General features: G+C 32.7%; 2 long non-coding RNA genes across 10 annotated transcripts; one reads left to right on the top strand and one right to left on the bottom strand.

Moving 5' to 3' along the window:
• The first annotated feature begins 1192 nt into the window (after positions 1-1192).
• Positions 1193-16304, top strand: LOC116016325. 9 transcript variants are annotated; one of them, XR_004097729.1, is made up of 9 exons: positions 1193-1330; positions 4665-4752; positions 6838-6947; positions 8928-8962; positions 12064-12197; positions 13353-13699; positions 14147-14801; positions 15379-15420; positions 15664-16304. It is a non-coding gene; the product is annotated as an uncharacterized LOC116016325 (long non-coding RNA). The 9 variants fall into 9 exon arrangements; XR_004097726.1 differs by having other exon boundaries at positions 14147-14629; positions 14710-14801; positions 15379-16304; XR_004097723.1 differs by having other exon boundaries at positions 14147-15758; positions 15877-16304.
• On the bottom strand, positions 9525-11917 carry LOC116016326. The gene is made up of 2 exons (XR_004097730.1): positions 11813-11917; positions 9525-10176 (listed from the first exon to the last, which is right to left on the bottom strand). It is a non-coding gene; the product is annotated as an uncharacterized LOC116016326 (long non-coding RNA).
• Positions 16305-18795: the final 2491 nt, after the last annotated feature.

The following is an 18795-nucleotide window of genomic DNA, read 5'->3' on the forward strand; positions in this document are numbered from 1 at the left end:
TTTTTTTTTTTTTTTTTTTTTTTTTTTTTTTTAAGTGAATTAGCCGTTTGGTTTACGGAATCTTAGATTACTTTAGGTAATAGGATTACCTCCGAGGAGGTAATGTGAGATTAAGGGAATGTAGGATTATCTTATGTGTTTGGTTAAAGTTGTAGGAATGTAATATTAACTTGTTTGGTTGGAGGTTATATTTTAGGTGATACTATATCAATTACATAAATGCCCTGGTAGAAAATGAAAGGATCCTTTTAGAAATGTTTTGGTTAATTTGTAAGCCCTCGTATCCCTCTGATGTCATCAACCCTTGCTTATCTTCCAAAAACTTGTATTGGAGTTCCAGGGCTAAAACCGCTCTACGAGGAAAACCCTCCCTGGCAATAGAAAGCTCACTCCGTCTTCTACTTTGGTTTAATGGAAAACTTCAACAAAGGCCCCTGCTTGGGTGGCCTTGTAATTTAGATGATTTTGGCAGCAACGAACCAAACTTCTTATTTTCTGAGAAGAGCAGATCTGGCAAAATAAAGAAGCCCGGCTCCTGGATGGGTTCAGTAGTACTCCAAGGCCTATTAGAGCTCTCTTCATCCTGCTCATGCCTAGATCCAACGGTTTATATATGCAAGTTTTCTCCTTTCTATTATAAGTCGTTTATACCGTAATAATATTCTTTCCCTTTCCACCAGTTTGGAGGGGAAAATGGCGCCGTTGCGCTCCAACGAAGGCACCATCCCACCAGAAAAATAGCGCAGCATAATCAGTGCAGCGCCACTGCGCGCAGCAACATATTTTTCATTTTGCCTCTGTTTTGTTTTTGATTTTTTTTTTTTTTATAATTCCTTTTATGTCTTTTATTTTTATTTTTATTATATTTACATATATTTTTTAAATATTTAAACATAAATTGTATATTATTAAAAATAAATTATACTATTGAAAAATTTCATAAAAATGATCAAAATAAGAATAAGAATAATATATATAATCTAATTACAAATTAATTACCTAAAACATAATTAAAATTGTAATTTATTACGTTACAATTATATGTTATATTAAAATACTAAAAGTATTAATATAAAATTTTAATTTATGAGAATATAAATTATTTTAGTGTAAGAATAAAATTTAGTGTAAATGGGTTGAAGATGAAAATTTTTGATGTAAGAATATATTGAGAATATTAGTTCTGGTGCAGAATTTGATATTTTGAGTTGGAGATGGCCTTAATAAATATCACAATCCACTGTCCTGGCCTCCATCTTCAACCTGCAGACGTATCAGACTGCGCTAGCTTCTGCTCTACATACATGATACATGTCTTAACTATAACAAGGTATCTCTCTCCTCTCTCTATCTCTCTTGCGGATTCTTAATTTCACCTTACTTGGTCACATAGATAAAAGTCATAAAACTACTGTAGAGTCACCTGCTCTTAGAGATCACTAATGACCACTGCAAAAGGACAAATCTGAAATCTCCAATGGACTCCGCAGATTGGCAAATATTTTGTCGATGATCTACACCAAATCTTGGTGTTAATTTTTTTTTTTTTTTCCATTTTGTTCTTGTTTTTATTTGTTAATTTCTTTTATCTTATATTTTGTTTTTACGGATGTGTATATTTTGTTAAATACCTGAGCATAAATGGTATATTATTCAAAATAAATTATATCATTTTTGAAAGATACGATTATAACAAGACTAATATTGAATATATATTAATTAAAAATTAAACTACAAAAATAAAATTAAAATTATTTCATCCAAAATTAAATTGTATTAAAATATTATTATTTATATTTGAAATTATATTTTATATTAAACTAATTAAATTTGAATTGATAAGCTTTTAAATTTTGAGAAGTCAAATTATTTTATTGTAGAATAACATTTGGGTATTAGTGTAATAGGTTGTAGATGAATAAATTTTGTTATCAAAATATTCTTTTTTGATCTAACATTTGGTGAAAATTTTTGGTGTTTTGGTATTGGGTTGGAGATGATGTTACATGCCGTTTGGTTGGGAGGAGAGAATTAGGAGGAAAAAAAAATAATTCGGTAGAATTGTAATTCAATGAATAAAGTAGAAATTGAAATTACACTGTTTGATATGTAGGAATAGAAGTAAATGGAATTGAAAGGTAAAAAGCGATCAAATGAGTAAAATGCCCTTATATTGTACTTAGATGTTGAAGTAATAATAATAATAATAATAATAATAATAATAATAATAATAATAATAATAATAATAATTTTTAAAAAAGAATAATAATAATAATAACTTTTTCAAATTAAAAAAAGAAGAAGACAAAATGTATAGGAGGAGGGGCAAAATTGTCTTTACACCTACAAAATTCCTCCTCCTATTCCTTGAATTGCAATTCATTGGGTACCCCACCCAATGAATTGCAATTTATCATTTTGAGGGAATTAATTCCGCAGAGTTACAATTCCCCAACCAAACAGTGTAATTTGAAATTCATTGAATGAATTGCAATTCCCTCCAAACTACAACCAACCAAATAACCCCTTAAAGCAATAAAATGAAAATTTAGCCCTGAAAGGAGTAAGTGGGCAGAACATTATTCTTGTTCTTGAGTAATACAATTCTTGAACAACAAACTTACTGCCCTCTTAAGTTTTATTGCTGTTCTTTCTGAAACTCTTATAACATATTTGGTTTGTTGGAAAATATTTAAAGAGAAATGGAATTGAAATTCTATGAAAAATGATTTTCAAGAAAATAAATTCCATTATTTGGTTGATGGGAAAAAATTATTGAGAATATGAATTCTATTATTTGGTTAGTTTTAAAAAGGTAAAGAATAATTTTCATCTAACTAAACGACATAAAATACCATTTTCCTCCACTTTTAGAAATATAGAAAATGTTTATTCCATCAACTAACTCTGAATTTGATGAAGAAGTTAATATAAAATTAAAAAAAATTACACGAATAATACTACTTCCATCCCCTTTTAGTTGTCTGGTTCGTTTAACGAGGCTTAACCGAAGTTATTTTTAGTCTAATTTTTTATAATATTAAGTTTAGCATTAATATATAAAATTTATATATTTAGAAAGTACATTAAAAGTACTATTAAACACAAAAAATTAAATTTAAAAATAATAAAAAATTACTAAATAAAATAAACAATAAAGAAAGAGTTGGTTTGACCAATGAATAGTAAATAAGACAGGTAAAATGGGACTGGAGAGTATAAAGTTTTAGCTGCCAGAAAATTATACTGTTGATACCAATATTGGTACTTGTATTTGGGGGTCACACTTGTGTGAGACCGTCTCACGGATCCTTATTCGTGAGACGGGTCGGGTTGGGTCGGAGCACCATGCAAATGTCACACTTATATGTGTAAAGCTCAAATATAATACTAATTAGGAATACAATTTTTGTTACTTATAAGAGAAAAAGTGTTACATTTTTCATAATAAGTAATGTTGGCAATTTTTTCTTACTTATAAGGAAAAATATAATACTTTTGAGGAAAAATGTAATACTTTTAAATCGAAATGTAAAAGTATTATATTTTCCCATAAAAGTATTACATTTACCCTTATAAGTAACAAAATTTTTATTCTTAATTAGTATTGCATTTGAGCATATAAGTATGACATTTGTGCGTATAAGTGTTACATTACTTCATGACCCGACCCGTCTCACGGTGAGACGGTCTCACGGTGAAACGGTCTTACACAAGTTTTTGCCTGTATTTGGAGCTAGATTTTTTCTTCGATATCACTGAAACGTGGGGGTTTTCGATTAATGTCATTAAAAATATTTTCTTGGTCTTATAGATGATAAGAAAATTCTATAAATTTAAAAGAGAATTTTATAGTGTCGAATATTTATTTTTAAATAAGTATTTTAAAATATATCATTGTATTTCGGAGTTTTTTAGTGATTTAATATAAGTTCATTTCTTGGTTTTCAAAAAAAAATAATATATCATTGTAATATTATATAGGAGATATTCATGTATAGGTAATTGAAGTTTGAATTTATTTAAATTGAACCCTTGACCCTTGTGTAAGGATTTTTTTTTTTGGTAAATTTGAACTCGAGCTCGTTAAAGAAGGCTCGGCTCGAGTTCGAGCTTGAGAATTGATGCTCGAGCTTGAATTCGAGCTCGAGATCAAGGTTGAACTCGAGTTCGAGTTTAATTTTGAGCTCAAATTTAACATGTTTGATTTTAAATTCATATTTCAATTAAAAATAAACTATAATTTTATATGTATATATTATATTATATTATATTATATATCAATAAATAAATAAATAAATAAATATATATATATATAATATTATATATATATTTATAGCTCGCGAGCGTTTCGACGTGCCACGAACTTAAGACATTAGAGCTCGAGCTCAGCTCAATTATTTAACGAGCCGCTCGAGCTCGAATTTGACCGAGCTCGAGCTGAGCAGCTCGCGAACCGCTCGGCTCATTTACACCCATAAACCACCCCCTCCAGGTTAAAATGCTAGTCTATATACTTAGTCTAAAGTGATAGTCTAAATAAATATTACTTTTGGTTTGAATTTCTCTGAATCTTCCTAATTTTTTTTGCGTAACATTGTTATTGTTTTCATCTCTAGTACTTGTCGTCTTCTTTTTTATTAGTAGTGTGTCATATGCAATAGGGTTACTGGTGGTAACATAAAGAGCCGCATCAACATCATGCAAGGGTTACTAGGTGGTGGTAGCAGCATCATGCAATGAAATTATGGTGTAAGAAGATGAGAATTGTGTTGTATTGTGAAATTATGATGTGAATTGTGAGATTTATTGTACTATGAACTCTTGTTTTTTTCCATGTTTCATGGGTTGTAAGATGTTCTGTGGTGACTCACTAGTTTGGGCGTTGGGTTGTCTGCAGAGAGGTTTCGAGTTGGACTCCTCTTTCTAGTATTCCTTTGTAATTTTTGTTATATAAATATACTTTTTGTTTAAAGTCAGGTTTTAACTCTTTATCTTATGATTAATAATCAAAACTTTTTCTAACTAAGCTAATCTTACACTTTGGAATTATTTTAGTTTAATTAAGTATTATATGATTTTTAAAAGGGTTATATTTTGAGAAAATTATTATTTTAAAAAGTGTTTATATTTTGTAATATTCTTAGTTTAATAAACCTACCATCTATATTTAGAAATATTATATATTTTTTTGAGAAAATATACTACTAGAAAACTTATGTACAATAGACTATGATAAATTACACTATTTTGGAGAATGATTTATATTTTGAAAAATTATATTATATACTTGAATATTGTTATGTATATATATGTATTTTGGGTAATTATATGTTTTGAAAATCTTTATATTATGAAGTTTGCGTGAGTATACTCATTTTCTTTTTATTGCTTTATTTATTTAGTTCCTCGTGATATTTGTATTATAAATATTATGCGTCTTAGAAATCTAAGGGCTTATAGCCTAAAGGCTTTATGCATTGAAAAATACTTACTTTATTTAGAGGGTATTATTATAAAAATGTATTTTGAATGATTATGTTACAAAAATATTATTTTTGAAGGGTATATGTGAAATAATTTATTTTGGAGGAATAACTATAAAATTGTTCGTATTTTGGTGAATTTGTGCTTGTTATAGGGGTTGCGGTCCTATTATTAGTATTGTATATGGTAGAAAATATCCTGAATACTTTATGTGAGAGATAATTATGGTGAGCTGGCTGCTCTACCTAGGGTTGCTATCCTTTTTTGAGATATATCCAATGAAAAACATATTGGATATTTATTTATTGAGTAACATGTTGAAAACATCTTAGGTTAATAGGGTTGGTTTACTACTCGTTAGACTTAGAATTGCAATAGGGGTGTACACATTTAAGGTAGCGGTCCTGTTTTTACCTTGGTAAGTGAGGGTTGTAATGTGTTCAGTAGGGAGTTATTATTCACCAAGACTTCGTTGTGGTGATGGTCCAACCCTACTAGTGAGATTTGGATAACTCCATATACATATGTGTGATATGTTATATACTTGAAAAATGTTTGGAGAAAATGTGTTGAAATGCATGTGTGATATGTTATATCCTTCCATATATGTTTTGAAATGCCTAGTGTAACTCCATATACATGTGTGATATGTTATATCCTTCCATATCTATCGATGTTTTGAAATGCCTAGTGTAATACATAATATTTTATCCTTAACCCAATGAGGTAGCTCAAGTGGCAAGTGTGCTCTCTTTGTGGGGAAAAATTCCGTGTTTCGTTCGGAGCGAACGCGGGTAGACCCGGTAGATTTACTAAAAAACAAAAATAATATTTTACCCGGAAACTCTCATGGTTTTGGCGTGCATTGTTGTTTTGAAATGCCTTGAAAAACCTTTTGAAAATGTTTTCTAATATCTCTAGTTAATCTTTCCAAAATTTATGATTTTACAAGTACCAAAACTTATTTTTCAAAATATATCTATTTTTTAAACTAAAAATGTACTTATTTTATGGGCAGAATGATTCTTACTTACCATTTTATGTTAAACTAAAAACTAGATGACCCCAAATTTACTATGACTTGTTAGTATGAGACTGTTAGGCTTATGGTTGTGGATTTCTGTAGTAGCTCTCTTGATATTCTTGTGGGTTGTGTGATGCTTATTGCTTAGACATTCGGGTCCTAGAACCTTTGTTTTACTTTTAACATGTGGGTTTTGGTTTGGTTGATTTAGCCGGATTGGGGCGGTAACACTCCGTGTTTTAATTATGGATTAAGTCTTTTATCTCATTTTAATGGAATATTTTAGTTTATTTTGCTGCGTTAGTTAAAGTTTGTTCATGTTACAGAAAATACTACACCATTTTGTTGCACAAGAGTGAACTGGTAAACGAATTCATCTAGTTCCATCTATTGTTCCACAGGCAGCCTATGAATTCAAAAATCAACCTTGCCGGAGGTATGTTGATTCTTTCTTTCACTTAGTTTCCATACTTGTTAACTTATTTGATTAACATGAATAGTAGAATACGTGCTATTTTATATCTAATAATTACAGCTGATGAAAATAATGAAATTTAAATATGTATATATTAATTGAAAAGTGAAGTAATTCATCATCAAATACTTACTATAACTTTTTTTTTAATTTAAAAAAAAAAAAGTAATACAGAATTGTGCAAATAGTGAAAAACATACTAGAAAGCAAACAGAAACCATAGAGTAAAAGTATTTTATAGCCTTGCAAGGAAGGAAGACTACACTTGATGCGGTCACTTCAAAATTTGATGAACTTATCAAGATGGACAGTTCCTCCAAGCATGCTTCACACTCTGAGGACGTAATTGTGGTCGGGGAAAACCAATGAGTTCAAGACTATAAGGGAGATGATAATACAAGATCCATCAAAACGAGGAGTTGCCTCAGTTCTAGGAATATGAGGTATTGGAAAGACAATACTAACTAGATGAATTTATGAAGATTCATCAATTGCTTCCTACTTATATAAGCGAGCATGGGTTATCGTATCACAACATCACAATAAGCGATAAATGCTCAAAGGTATTATGAATTCAATAGGCAATGCAGGAAGTGGCTGTAATGAGGACCTAGCACTATGACTCTACCAAGGTTTAAAGGGTTTGAGGTATCTAGTTGTGATGGATGACGTGTGGAGTGGAGAGGCATGAGATGCTATCAAACCTTGCTTTTTCGATGACATAAATGGTACTGGAGTATTGTTGACTACTCGCCTTAAAGAGGTGGCTAATAATACCTGCACCAAAGATGACTTTTCTCATCAAATGCAATTGTTAGAACAAAGTGAGAGTTGGAAACTATTTTTATGAAAATCCATGTAAATCTCATGATACTGGATTTGAGACAATTGGGATACCGATCATTGGAAAATGCAGAGGACTACCTTTAGCAATTAATGTGGTTGCAGGCCTATTTTCAAAACTCAACACACTACATGAGTAGAAGAATACTGCTAATCCTCTAAATTCTTCAGAATGTTCGAGAATACTCTCACTGAGTTAAAATCACTTGCCCCACAACTTGAAAGCTTGTTTTTTTATATTTAGGAGTTTTTCTAGAAGATTATGAGATCAATGCTAATCATCTTGCAAGGTTATGGTTTGCCAAATGACTCGTAAAGCCATTTGAGAATGAAAGCTTTGATGCAGTGGCTAATAGGTACTTACAAGAATTTATGGATAGAAACTTAATAATTTTAAACAAGTTAAGCTCTTGTCGAAGAAAAATTAAGAGGTTTAGGATGCATGATTTATTGCATGCCTTTTGTGTAAGGACAACTCAAAGTGAGGACCTTTTGCATGTTATCATGAGCCAAAATAGTTTTAATTTTGATAAGAAAGACTTTCGTTGGGTAGCATCCGATCAGTAAACTCTAACATGTCTACAATACTTTATCGTTCGAAAAGTTGCAGGTCCTGCTTTCTAGGGGTGAAATCCTCTTTTAATTTTAAAAATTTCAATCTACTAAGTACTCTAGCACTGAAGTTTCCAGGCTCAAGAAGATTGTGTATATTGTCCATTTGAGAGATTAGATCTTTAAATGGTGTAAATGAAGTGTTATATACACCAAAATGGTGTAAATGAAGTGTTATACCAACTTGATTTTCTTATTTGGAAGAAGGTTACACCAAATTTTTACACCAACATAATGTTTTAGTTTCTTCCTTGGAGATGCTCTACAGCTCATACATATATATATACTTCACTCAATTTTAATAATTATCTTAAAGTTTTAATACGTAATTCTCATTACTCTGTTTTTTTTAATACACCGTAATATTGTTCTATAACATAATATATTCATTACAGCTTGTTCATGTTACAGAAAAGACTACATTTTGTTGCACAAGAGTAAACTGGTAAACGAATTCTTCATCTAATTCCATCTATTGTTCCACAGGCAACCTATGAATTCAAAAATCAACTATGCCAGAGGTATGTAGATTCTTTTTTCACTTAGCTTCCTAAGTTGTAAACTTATTTGATTAACATGAATAGTAGAATACTTGCTATTTTATATCTAATAATTAAAGCAGATGAAAATAATGAAATTTAAATGTGTATAAATTAATTGAAAAGTGAAGTAACTCATCATCAAATACGCACTATAACTTATTTCAAAAAAAAAAAAAAAGTAGTATAACACCATACAGAATTGTGCAAATAGTGAAAAACATACTAGAAAGCAAACAGAGACCATAGAGAAAGTATTTGTAAGTCTATGACAATATGACATGGTCACCAAACACCAAAGCTATATTCCAAACCTATACAACATACAGAATTGTGCAAATAGTGAAGAACATACTAGAAAGCAAACAGAAACCATAGAGAAAGTATTTGTAAGTCTATGACAATATGACATGGTCACCAAACATCAAAGCTATATTCCAAACCTATACCAACATACAGAATTGTGCAAATAGTGAAGAACATACTAGAAAGCAAACAGAAACCATAGAGTAAAAGTATTTTGTAAGTCTATGACAATATGACATGGTCACCAAACACCAAAGCTATATTCCAAACCTATACAACATACAGAATTGTGCAAATACTGAAAGCATACTAGAAAGCAAACAGAAACCATAGAGAAAGTATTTTGTAAGTCTATGACAATATGACATGGTCACCAAACACCAAAGCTATATTCCAAACCTATACTAAATACAGAATTGTGCAAATACTGAAAAACATATTAGAAAGCAAACAGAAACCATAGAGTAAAAGTATTTTGCAAGTCTATGCAATATGACATGGTCATCAAACACCAAAGCTATATTCCAGACCTATACTACATACAGACACCAAAGCTATATTCCAAACCTTTTCCCCCAGCATAGATCAACAATACACTGTGAATCTTGGTCCATGGTGCAAGGATTGCACTTTGCAATAATGATGCACATAATATATTTAAGGTAGATTCCTAGGAGCAGATGGACTTTTCCTTAATTCAGTGCTGATCAATAATCGCCTAATATGTGTCTCAAAAGTAGATGGGTCGTTTTCCCTTGCATGACATGTGATATACACATAGAATAGCAAAGCTAGGATCATGACGGTTAGGAGGTACATTTTCTTACTGGAGAGGATACATCTTGCGGGAAGCATTATCTTGTAGATAGCCTCCGCCACACTCTGAAAACCTGCAATTATAACACAAAGCATAGAATGAGATGTTGAGAAACTTTAGTCTAATATTCAGCAGTCAATTTCTCATGCAGTCAAATTGGTTTGACAATTATGAAAATGCAGCTAGTATATATATTCCCATGCATGTCAAGTTTAAAGTGTTTTTTAGAGTGCACACATTTGTAAACTCTAGCCAAGTTAGTCCAACAACTATTTTACTAATCAAAATTTTAGATTTAACTCTTGTGATAGTTGTCTTTAAAATATTTATGTATTACAGGTATAAAAATATTGCATTCAAAGTTACACTCTTAATTAATATATCAGGAAAGAACTCGAAAAGAAAATAAAAAACATTACAGGCCCGGCATTGGGGAAGGGCAGGTTGTGCCCCCCTGCCCAGGGCCCATCTCTAAGAGGAGGCACATATGAGATATAAATATATAATGGGCCATTTGGCCCCCTCTTATATAGCTATATAGTTATGTATATTAGAAACAGAGGTGGGCTGCTGCGGTCCATGATATAATATATATCATGGGTCATTAGGCCCTCTTATATAGTTACATACACTGTATTTAGAAAATAAAAACAGAGGTCAAGTTTTGCATTTCTCTTCTGGACTTTGATGTCGATTGACAAACCAACATGTCATAGGAGGTTGGCCGTTCACAACGGTAAATAAGAACTGCAAAGCCGGAACTCAGGCCAGAAGGCAGGGGCTGTGGGCTGTGGAGAACAAATTCAGTGATGTTGTGTAGCTTGGGAAACAACTGTGTTGGAGAACTGCAAAGCCCCTGAATTCTTTTTGTGCATTTCTAATTTTTCTATGTGCATATATACTAGTTTATGTTTATTGTATATATAATTATAATTATAATGATTATTGAGACTTGTGTTTTTGTCTTTTTGAATGTAAGGCTGTAAGCAGTAAGCATGAATAGGAATTAGGAATTGTGTCAATTGCTTCTTTTAATTCTAATTGGAGTAATAGTAGGGACAGTAATCAGTAGCAGTAGGAAGTTAGGAATTAGAAATCCTAATGTCTTTTAATTCTATTTAGGACTTGATGAGATATTGTTTGGAATGTTGTTTTGGTTCTGTTTGCTTATAATATGTTCACCACTATTTACACAATTCTGTGTCTACTAGACTTTGGGGGTGTTTAGTTGGATGGAAAAGGAGGAAAGTTTTTTTCTAAAAATTGAGGAAAAACTTGTTTTTTTGATGTTTGATTCATGAAAATTATTTTCCATTGAAAAATTAATTCCTCATATTTGAGGAAAACAAAATCTGAGCTTGGATCTGGGTATTTTGTTTTCCATTGAGCTGGCTGGACTATTCTATCATTATGCTTCTTTTTAATTACGCTAAAACACTGCCAAGATCAGTCATCAGTGTTTCTACTCCAGTTTATTTCATAGTCTTCAATCCATATCTTCTCCCTGATTACCCCTGATTTTTTTCCATATTTGAGACTTTGCACAGCAAAGTGTTCATCTTCATCCCCAAAACACACAGATCTTTATTAACAAAAAAGTGTAAAGAAAAAAAAACAATGAAAATACTACCGATCTAAATCAACAAACAAGGAAATCATCTTAATCCTCAAAATTCAAAACACACAACAAACCTAAATTTGTAACTCACTCATTAGTGGCAACAAGGGCATCGTCGATACTTCGATTTTCTTCTCCTCTCTCTCGCCTTCGCCGATTTGATGGACGTTTGCGTTGCTAGCGGATAGGGTTTTCCTTCTCCTCTCTCTCTCTTTTGTTATTGACCATGGTCCAAAACGACGCCGTCCCTCCCTTTAGACGGCGCCGTTAGATGTCGCATGTCGGCATCTTTTTATTTATTTTTATTTTTATTTATTTATTTATTTTTAATGTAAAACACAGACGATCACGCATTCACGCATATTCTCTCGGACAAAGACGAACAGACACACATACAGCTCCATCGCCGCTGCTACAAACAAACAGGAAGACGACTCCGCCGACTCCATTGCTTCATACGTCAGCTCAACACCTATGTATGTTAACCCTCTCTCTGTTTCCCCATGTAGACTTCTAATTTGTTGAATTCATCTAAAAAGCCCCAGCTTTGTTTTTGATTAATTCCTGAAATTCGATTAGTGTATACATGTTAATATATATATATATATATATATATATATATATATATATATATATATATATGAATCGTTTTAGGGGTTTGGACTGTATGCGATTAGGATTAGAGCGAAATTTCTCTGTTGAAAAATCATTGTCTTTGTGTATACTGCCTCAAAAGAGTGGGAATTGAATTTTGGTCTTATTTCTGTAAGCTATGTTAGATAGGAAATTAATTTTTGTATAAGATGATCAGTGGAAAAGATTGGGTGAATATCTAATTTGCTTGCTTTATTTATGACGCCTTTGAATGGATTATGTATGAACAGAGTGAGGGTTGATTTTTTCCTTCTTGCATTTTCATGTTTTGGTTGAATGGGTTATGGATTAGAGGAAATTTTAATCCAACTTATAATAACAAACTATTGAAAGCTTCCTTCATCTACATAGCCAACAAAACTAGACAAATATATGGGAGGGGGGTAGGGCATCCTTACTTTCAGTTGCAATTCCCTGAGAGCTGCCTGCCAAACTGCTTGAAGGCACTTCTGGTATTTGCTGAGATAGTGAGATTGGACTTGAATCTGACAATAATTACTAATTAGTTAATCAGTCCTGGTAAGTTGCAAGAAGCAATCAGGGTAGAAAATCACATTATTACAAACCTGAGTTTCTTCAGTCCTTTGACTTTCACAACCAGAACTGACAGGTGGCTCTTCAATGGTTGCAGTTTCAGATTAACCTTCAAATTAAAACACTTTAGAATGCACATAGCATGCTTGCTAAGAAATCGGCAACTCAGATAGTAACCAAATAGCAGGATAATTTGCTAAATCAGGTTTTGAACTCAACTTTCTATGTTTGCTAAAACTCTTACTTCCATTTAGCTTTAGTTTTGTTATACATAAACGTTTTAGCTTTTCACTGCCTTTGGTAGCTGGTGCAAAAATCTTTTACTGTTTACTGTTTTTTGGATGTACGGCTAAAAAGACTACATACATACTATGAGTTGTTTTTTTACCCTGATTTAACATTTCTTCTGTGTGATTGCTCATAGAAACTGCTTTTTGGTGCAGAAGCTCCTGTGCAAAACTTGTGGTGAACCATCTGAAGCTCATATTTCTTACTATGCACACCATAATAAGCAACTCACAATCCAAGTTGGACATTTTCCTGCTGACTGGTGGTTGCCAGGTGAAAGTGAAGGGAAGCTTTGGATGTGGAGCCGTTATGGTAAATGTAAACTCGAAAATGGAAATTCAAAATCCACAAAGTGAAACTTGTATGTATGGTTCTTTAAGGCACAGGTGAAAGTGCTTTGTGTTGAGAAGGACAATATTGAGAAGGGCATAGTGGACTTCATCTCTGAGCATCGTATCAAGAAGCTTGTTATGGGAGCAGCTGCTTGCAGACATTACTCAAGGTAAAAACAGTTACTAAATGCACACCAAAATTTTGTAAAAATGTAAAATTTAGGCAGTGTGTGAAATCTACAACAAAGGTTTCCAGAAGAACCATAATCTGCAGCGGCTTGTATTATCATTGAGATACAATTTTTCATCTTGTTTAAATTTTCAATTGTATAGTGATCAATTATCTTCAAGCGAATAAAATGTGTTTATGTTTTTCAGCAGATACCTTACCAACTTGTGAAAATTTTATTTTATTTTATTTTTTCATTTCACTACATGTTCATATGCAATCTGTTAGCTTTTCATCCCGTGTCCATAATATCAGCCAGGCTCCCCTTTCATAGTTGTGAGCTTGCTTTTTTATTTACTTTATCTTTGACTTCATACTCGTTCGATTGGCAGTCTGTTTCAGATTTGTACTTCCCTGGTCGTCATAAATGTATTTCCATATTTTGCAGACCTTTACACTAAAAGGATGTTTGATCTGCTAGTTTCTGCTTATTCAACAGTAAGTGTGCAAGATACCGCTCTCTTCCTGGGAATGAATGTTGGTGATGCTACAAATTGTAAGCTTTTCTCCTTTCTTGTTAGGCAGGATGCTGTGTACCCCAATGAATGCCATCGAGCTTTTGTTTTCTGCAAAATGATTTGTTACTATATTGGACTTTTATTGGTCTTCAAAGGAAAGTATAGTTGTTGTCTTATAGGCAATAGTATTCTGTCCATTGGCACTAAGTATACATTAAGAGGGCAAGCTATAAAATTACTAGGAATTCTAGAATGTCTGTTGAAGTACCAGTGAAAGGCAAGCTTTTCTAATTTGACATCTGGTCGACGAGCGACGAGTAACATCGTCTTGTCATTTTAATCTTTGGCGATAAGCAAGAATCAAGTATGTTTTTTTCCAGCTTTTTAAGAAGAAGCAAGGCATTTCATGAAAGGTCTGGTCATTCTTTTATTCAATCTCTTCGTTCTCTAATTGGTTTAACAAAATAGGTGTTCTCAACTTTTGAATTTACAGATTACTCAAATGGGCATGCATCAACAGTTAGCTCTGTTCTTTTTTCAAACTTGAAAACTGGTGTCAGAAAAGGAGCATGGGACAAAGTAGAGGTATGTACAATCTGCTTCTAAACGATTTTTTTTTTTAAATATATGAATTTATCCTTATACTTTGTGAATTGGGCTTCTACATTTGAACACATACACAACATATTTATCTAAGGGATATGAAATCCACCAAATCAATCCAAAATTTGCTATCCAACATGGTGTACAGCATAATGAAGGTGAACTGTCTCATTTTTTTTCCTTTTAATGTTACAACCTTGGAGTGCTACTACACTAATATTCATGCATTGTCCAATCCAAACTGGATTTTGATTTAGCAATCATAATAACTCATGAAGAACTGCAATGGTTATGTATAAACCAGTTTGCTCAAAGTGGCCACCAATGTGTCATTGCAATGCCTAAACAAAAATGATAATGTGGTGGCAGATTGTCTCCTAATTGTGTGTCATGGTGTAGCCATGACTGTTACCTTTGGCTCCCAATTTCAAGCTTAATTCTAGGTAATTAGTCAAAATTTCTGGATGTGGAAATGACTGTTGCCATTTGTACCTTTATGGATTTTGGTTCATTTAATTTTACAAGACAAGATGATATTAATAGCATTCGCAAATTGCAGATTTATTTCCATGAAATACAGGTCAAAGCCATTGATAAACTGGTGAGTGATTCTTGACTTTAATGGGCAAACTTGCACAGGTTGCTATTGCAATTTTAACTTTTTGGCTATTGTTGGCCATGTAAATTAACCAAATTATATGGATTGTGATTATGGTAATGCTTTTCTTGCTTAGTTTTATGGTATTCTTGGCTTTCTTGCACATGTTACTTCTTTGTTCTTGGAATATAGCTGACAAAATCAACAAACTATATAACAATTTATATAAAGCATATGCTTTTGTAGCTTATCAATGTTAGATCAAAATTGGGGATTAAGCTTTCTTAATACAAGAAGTATGTTCATTTGGGGAGTTTGTTGATAGCTTTTCAAGACAGGAAGTAAGTTCATGTAAACCCACAGGTTGCTATTGCAATTTTAACTTGTAGGCTAATGCTGGCCATGTAAACAAACCAATTTATATGGATTAATGATTATGGTAATGCTTTTCTTGCTTAGGCGTGAAGCTTTCAGCCTTCTTGCTCTTTCAACAAGATCTGCAGGGTCCAGATCCTCTATTTGTAAATGATTGCTAGGAAGCAGGTGAGTGGAAAGTATAACCTAGACTTCCATTTTCATGCACTTTCTTGCATTGAATTATCTTCTTCAAACATCTTGACAATTGAAAACCCAGGGTTCCATTTTCAAGCACCTGCCTTTAGTGGTTTGCTTAGTTAGATTTGCTTTGTCATTCCTCTTCACAAATCACAATTCGTATTTATGTGTGGTATTATATGTCGCTCAGGAGATTGAATTAGAAGTTAAATTTCAGAATTTCAGATTTTAACTTGTTTTAAATTTTCAATTGTATATTCGTGAATGAATTATCTTCAAACATTTGAAATGTGTATATGTTTTTCAACAAATATCTTACCAACTTACAACAATATATATATATATTTATTTATTTATTTCACTACAGAGGGATTCTCTTTGTAGTGAAATGAAATTTTTTTTATTGACTGTGTCTAGTTTTCCGACTACATGGTGGTCGGAAATTTCGGACTCGCTAGACCATTCTGCTGGGCGTTTTTTCCGACGGCCTTAGAAATGTGGTCACTATTTTCGACCACATTCTCCGGTGGTCGGAAATAGCGAAGAGGATTTTTCTTAATACCTAATTTGATCAGAAAAGTGGTCGGAATAGGCATTTTTGACCTAATTAAAGTCATTTCTGACCACCTTCAGGTGGTCGAATATTTGTTGATTTTCAGCACTGATTGTTATATATCAGTGTTGTACTTGTAGACTTGTAGTGCTTATGAAATTTTAGTTTTGAGGGCATATTTACATATTAGCTATTACACTTATAGATGTTATATGATATACATTCGCAATTCTTATGATGAATATGTTTTCCTAGAAATTCCCCCTCTATTTAAATTTAGCAAAAAACTCTTAAACTTTACTTGAAAAGTCAATTACGTCCTTAAACTTTTAAAAGTGCAATTACACATTTCAACATGTTAAATTAGGGCAATAAAGTCTAAAAATAAAAAATGACCTATATACCAAACATCAAAACAAAAGTGCGCAACATTTATATACCTCCCCAATTTCCAAATAACGAATGCGATTAAGGTGAAGAGTTGAAATCTGTCTTCTTCATTTTGCAACGTCCAGATATTCAATCTCCATGTACCGTACCACTCGTGGAAACACCCAAATTGGCAACTGTCTAGCTCAGACCAATAGACTCCTCCCACTAAACGTTAAACTTAGAATCTTATGGTTATAAATTAATCATCTAACAAATTTGGTTGGAGTTAGCTCTAATTTTGAGTTTACTATTAACTAATAAGTATGTGAGTTGGTGACGAATTATATTACATTCCAGCTAATAAATATGAATATTAATGGGGATAACCTCAGCCAAAGTTGTCAGGTAGTTAGCTTGGTAACTATAAAATTCTAAGTTCGGTTTTTGCGAGCGTTACTTATTGGCCTTCTTACTTTGAGCTGAGAGAGCTTTATCCAAAGAGCAATAGCGAAATTTCTCATTCTTTTTTTTAAAAAAATTGAATTCTAATATCATTTGGTCATATAAAAAAGAAACAGAATAGTAACATGAAAGAGTCAAAGCAATTAACGCAGTAACAATCATAGTCAAGCAGGGATGAAATGGTGTACTTAAGTCAGAGTCCAATGCACTTACTAAAGTCATAAAAAAGCAGGAGTTAATAGAGGAGAGTACACAACAATTACTAAGGAGTCACGACACTTAATGAGAAGAGTCGTTGCCCTTATTAGGAGGCCGTTGTGCCCATTATTGTAATCGTACCGTTACCATTGTATATTATAAAAGTTGAGCTCGTGTAACAACTAGGAAGACACGTTCTTTTTTTTTTTTTTTTAGAATACTAGGAAGACACATTCTAAATCTTGTACTTAGAGACTGTTAGCAATAATACATTACTTCTTTCTATAATCATTCCGGTAGCTTTTATACCGTCGCAAATAGTTGAGAGACAAAAAAAGATGTCAATATAATTGAAAAACAAAAAATGTTAATTTTCTCCCCAAGAGTACTGATCTAGTGGATGAGAAATCTTACTTAAAACTTGTCCCCCATCAGTATGATGAGTTTGAGATGGGTGAGATCTAATACATAGTTCTACCCTTCTAAAAAACCTGGGTTATTAAAAAAAACAAACAATTACTCCATATTATTGTTTCTATAATTTAAAAGAAAAAAAATCAACGTTTTCCCTTTATTATTTTATGGGGAAATCGCACTTTTGGTCCCCCAATTAGTACCACTTCTGCAATGTTGTCCTTATCTTTCAATTTGAACACTTTTGATCCCTCAGTTATTGACCCGTTAGTCAATTTAGTCCTTCCGTGACTTAACCTCTCTAAACTCCGTTTAGACTATGGACAAAAGTGGAATTTCACATAGCCTTGATTATATTTACCCAATTTCTTCCCTTTCCTCTACCCGTTTGCCATTTCCACCACCGCTTCTTCAACCCTAATGGGAAGGACCGCTAAAGAAGCCGTGAGATTAGCGGCATTTCCGCTCTAAGAGAGCATAGTGAAGAAGAGAAGGGCGGTACGGTGAACTCGACTTTCATGGCTCTCTACGCCTTTGCCGTTGTTCTCATCTATTGGGTTCTTCTCTCTTACGACATGGCCTTCGGCAATAAGCTTTTGCCTCTCTAGGCTAAGGGCACTCCCACTTTAGGCCAAAAGTTCCTCATTAAACAAGTCCGGATCCCAGAAAACAGCTGGAGTTTCGCAGGAGCGGAAGAAACAGTTTGGGAGATTCGAGGAGGTTGATTGAGGTTTTGGGTTTATGAGATTGTTTATTTGGGTTGAATTTTGTGGAAAGGTGGAATCCTTTTTGGTTTTGGTTCTTGCATGGACCACAGCTTGTGA

Source organism: Ipomoea triloba, chromosome 4, assembly GCF_003576645.1.
Source record: "Ipomoea triloba cultivar NCNSP0323 chromosome 4, ASM357664v1".
NCBI lineage: Eukaryota > Viridiplantae > Streptophyta > Magnoliopsida > Solanales > Convolvulaceae > Ipomoea > Ipomoea triloba.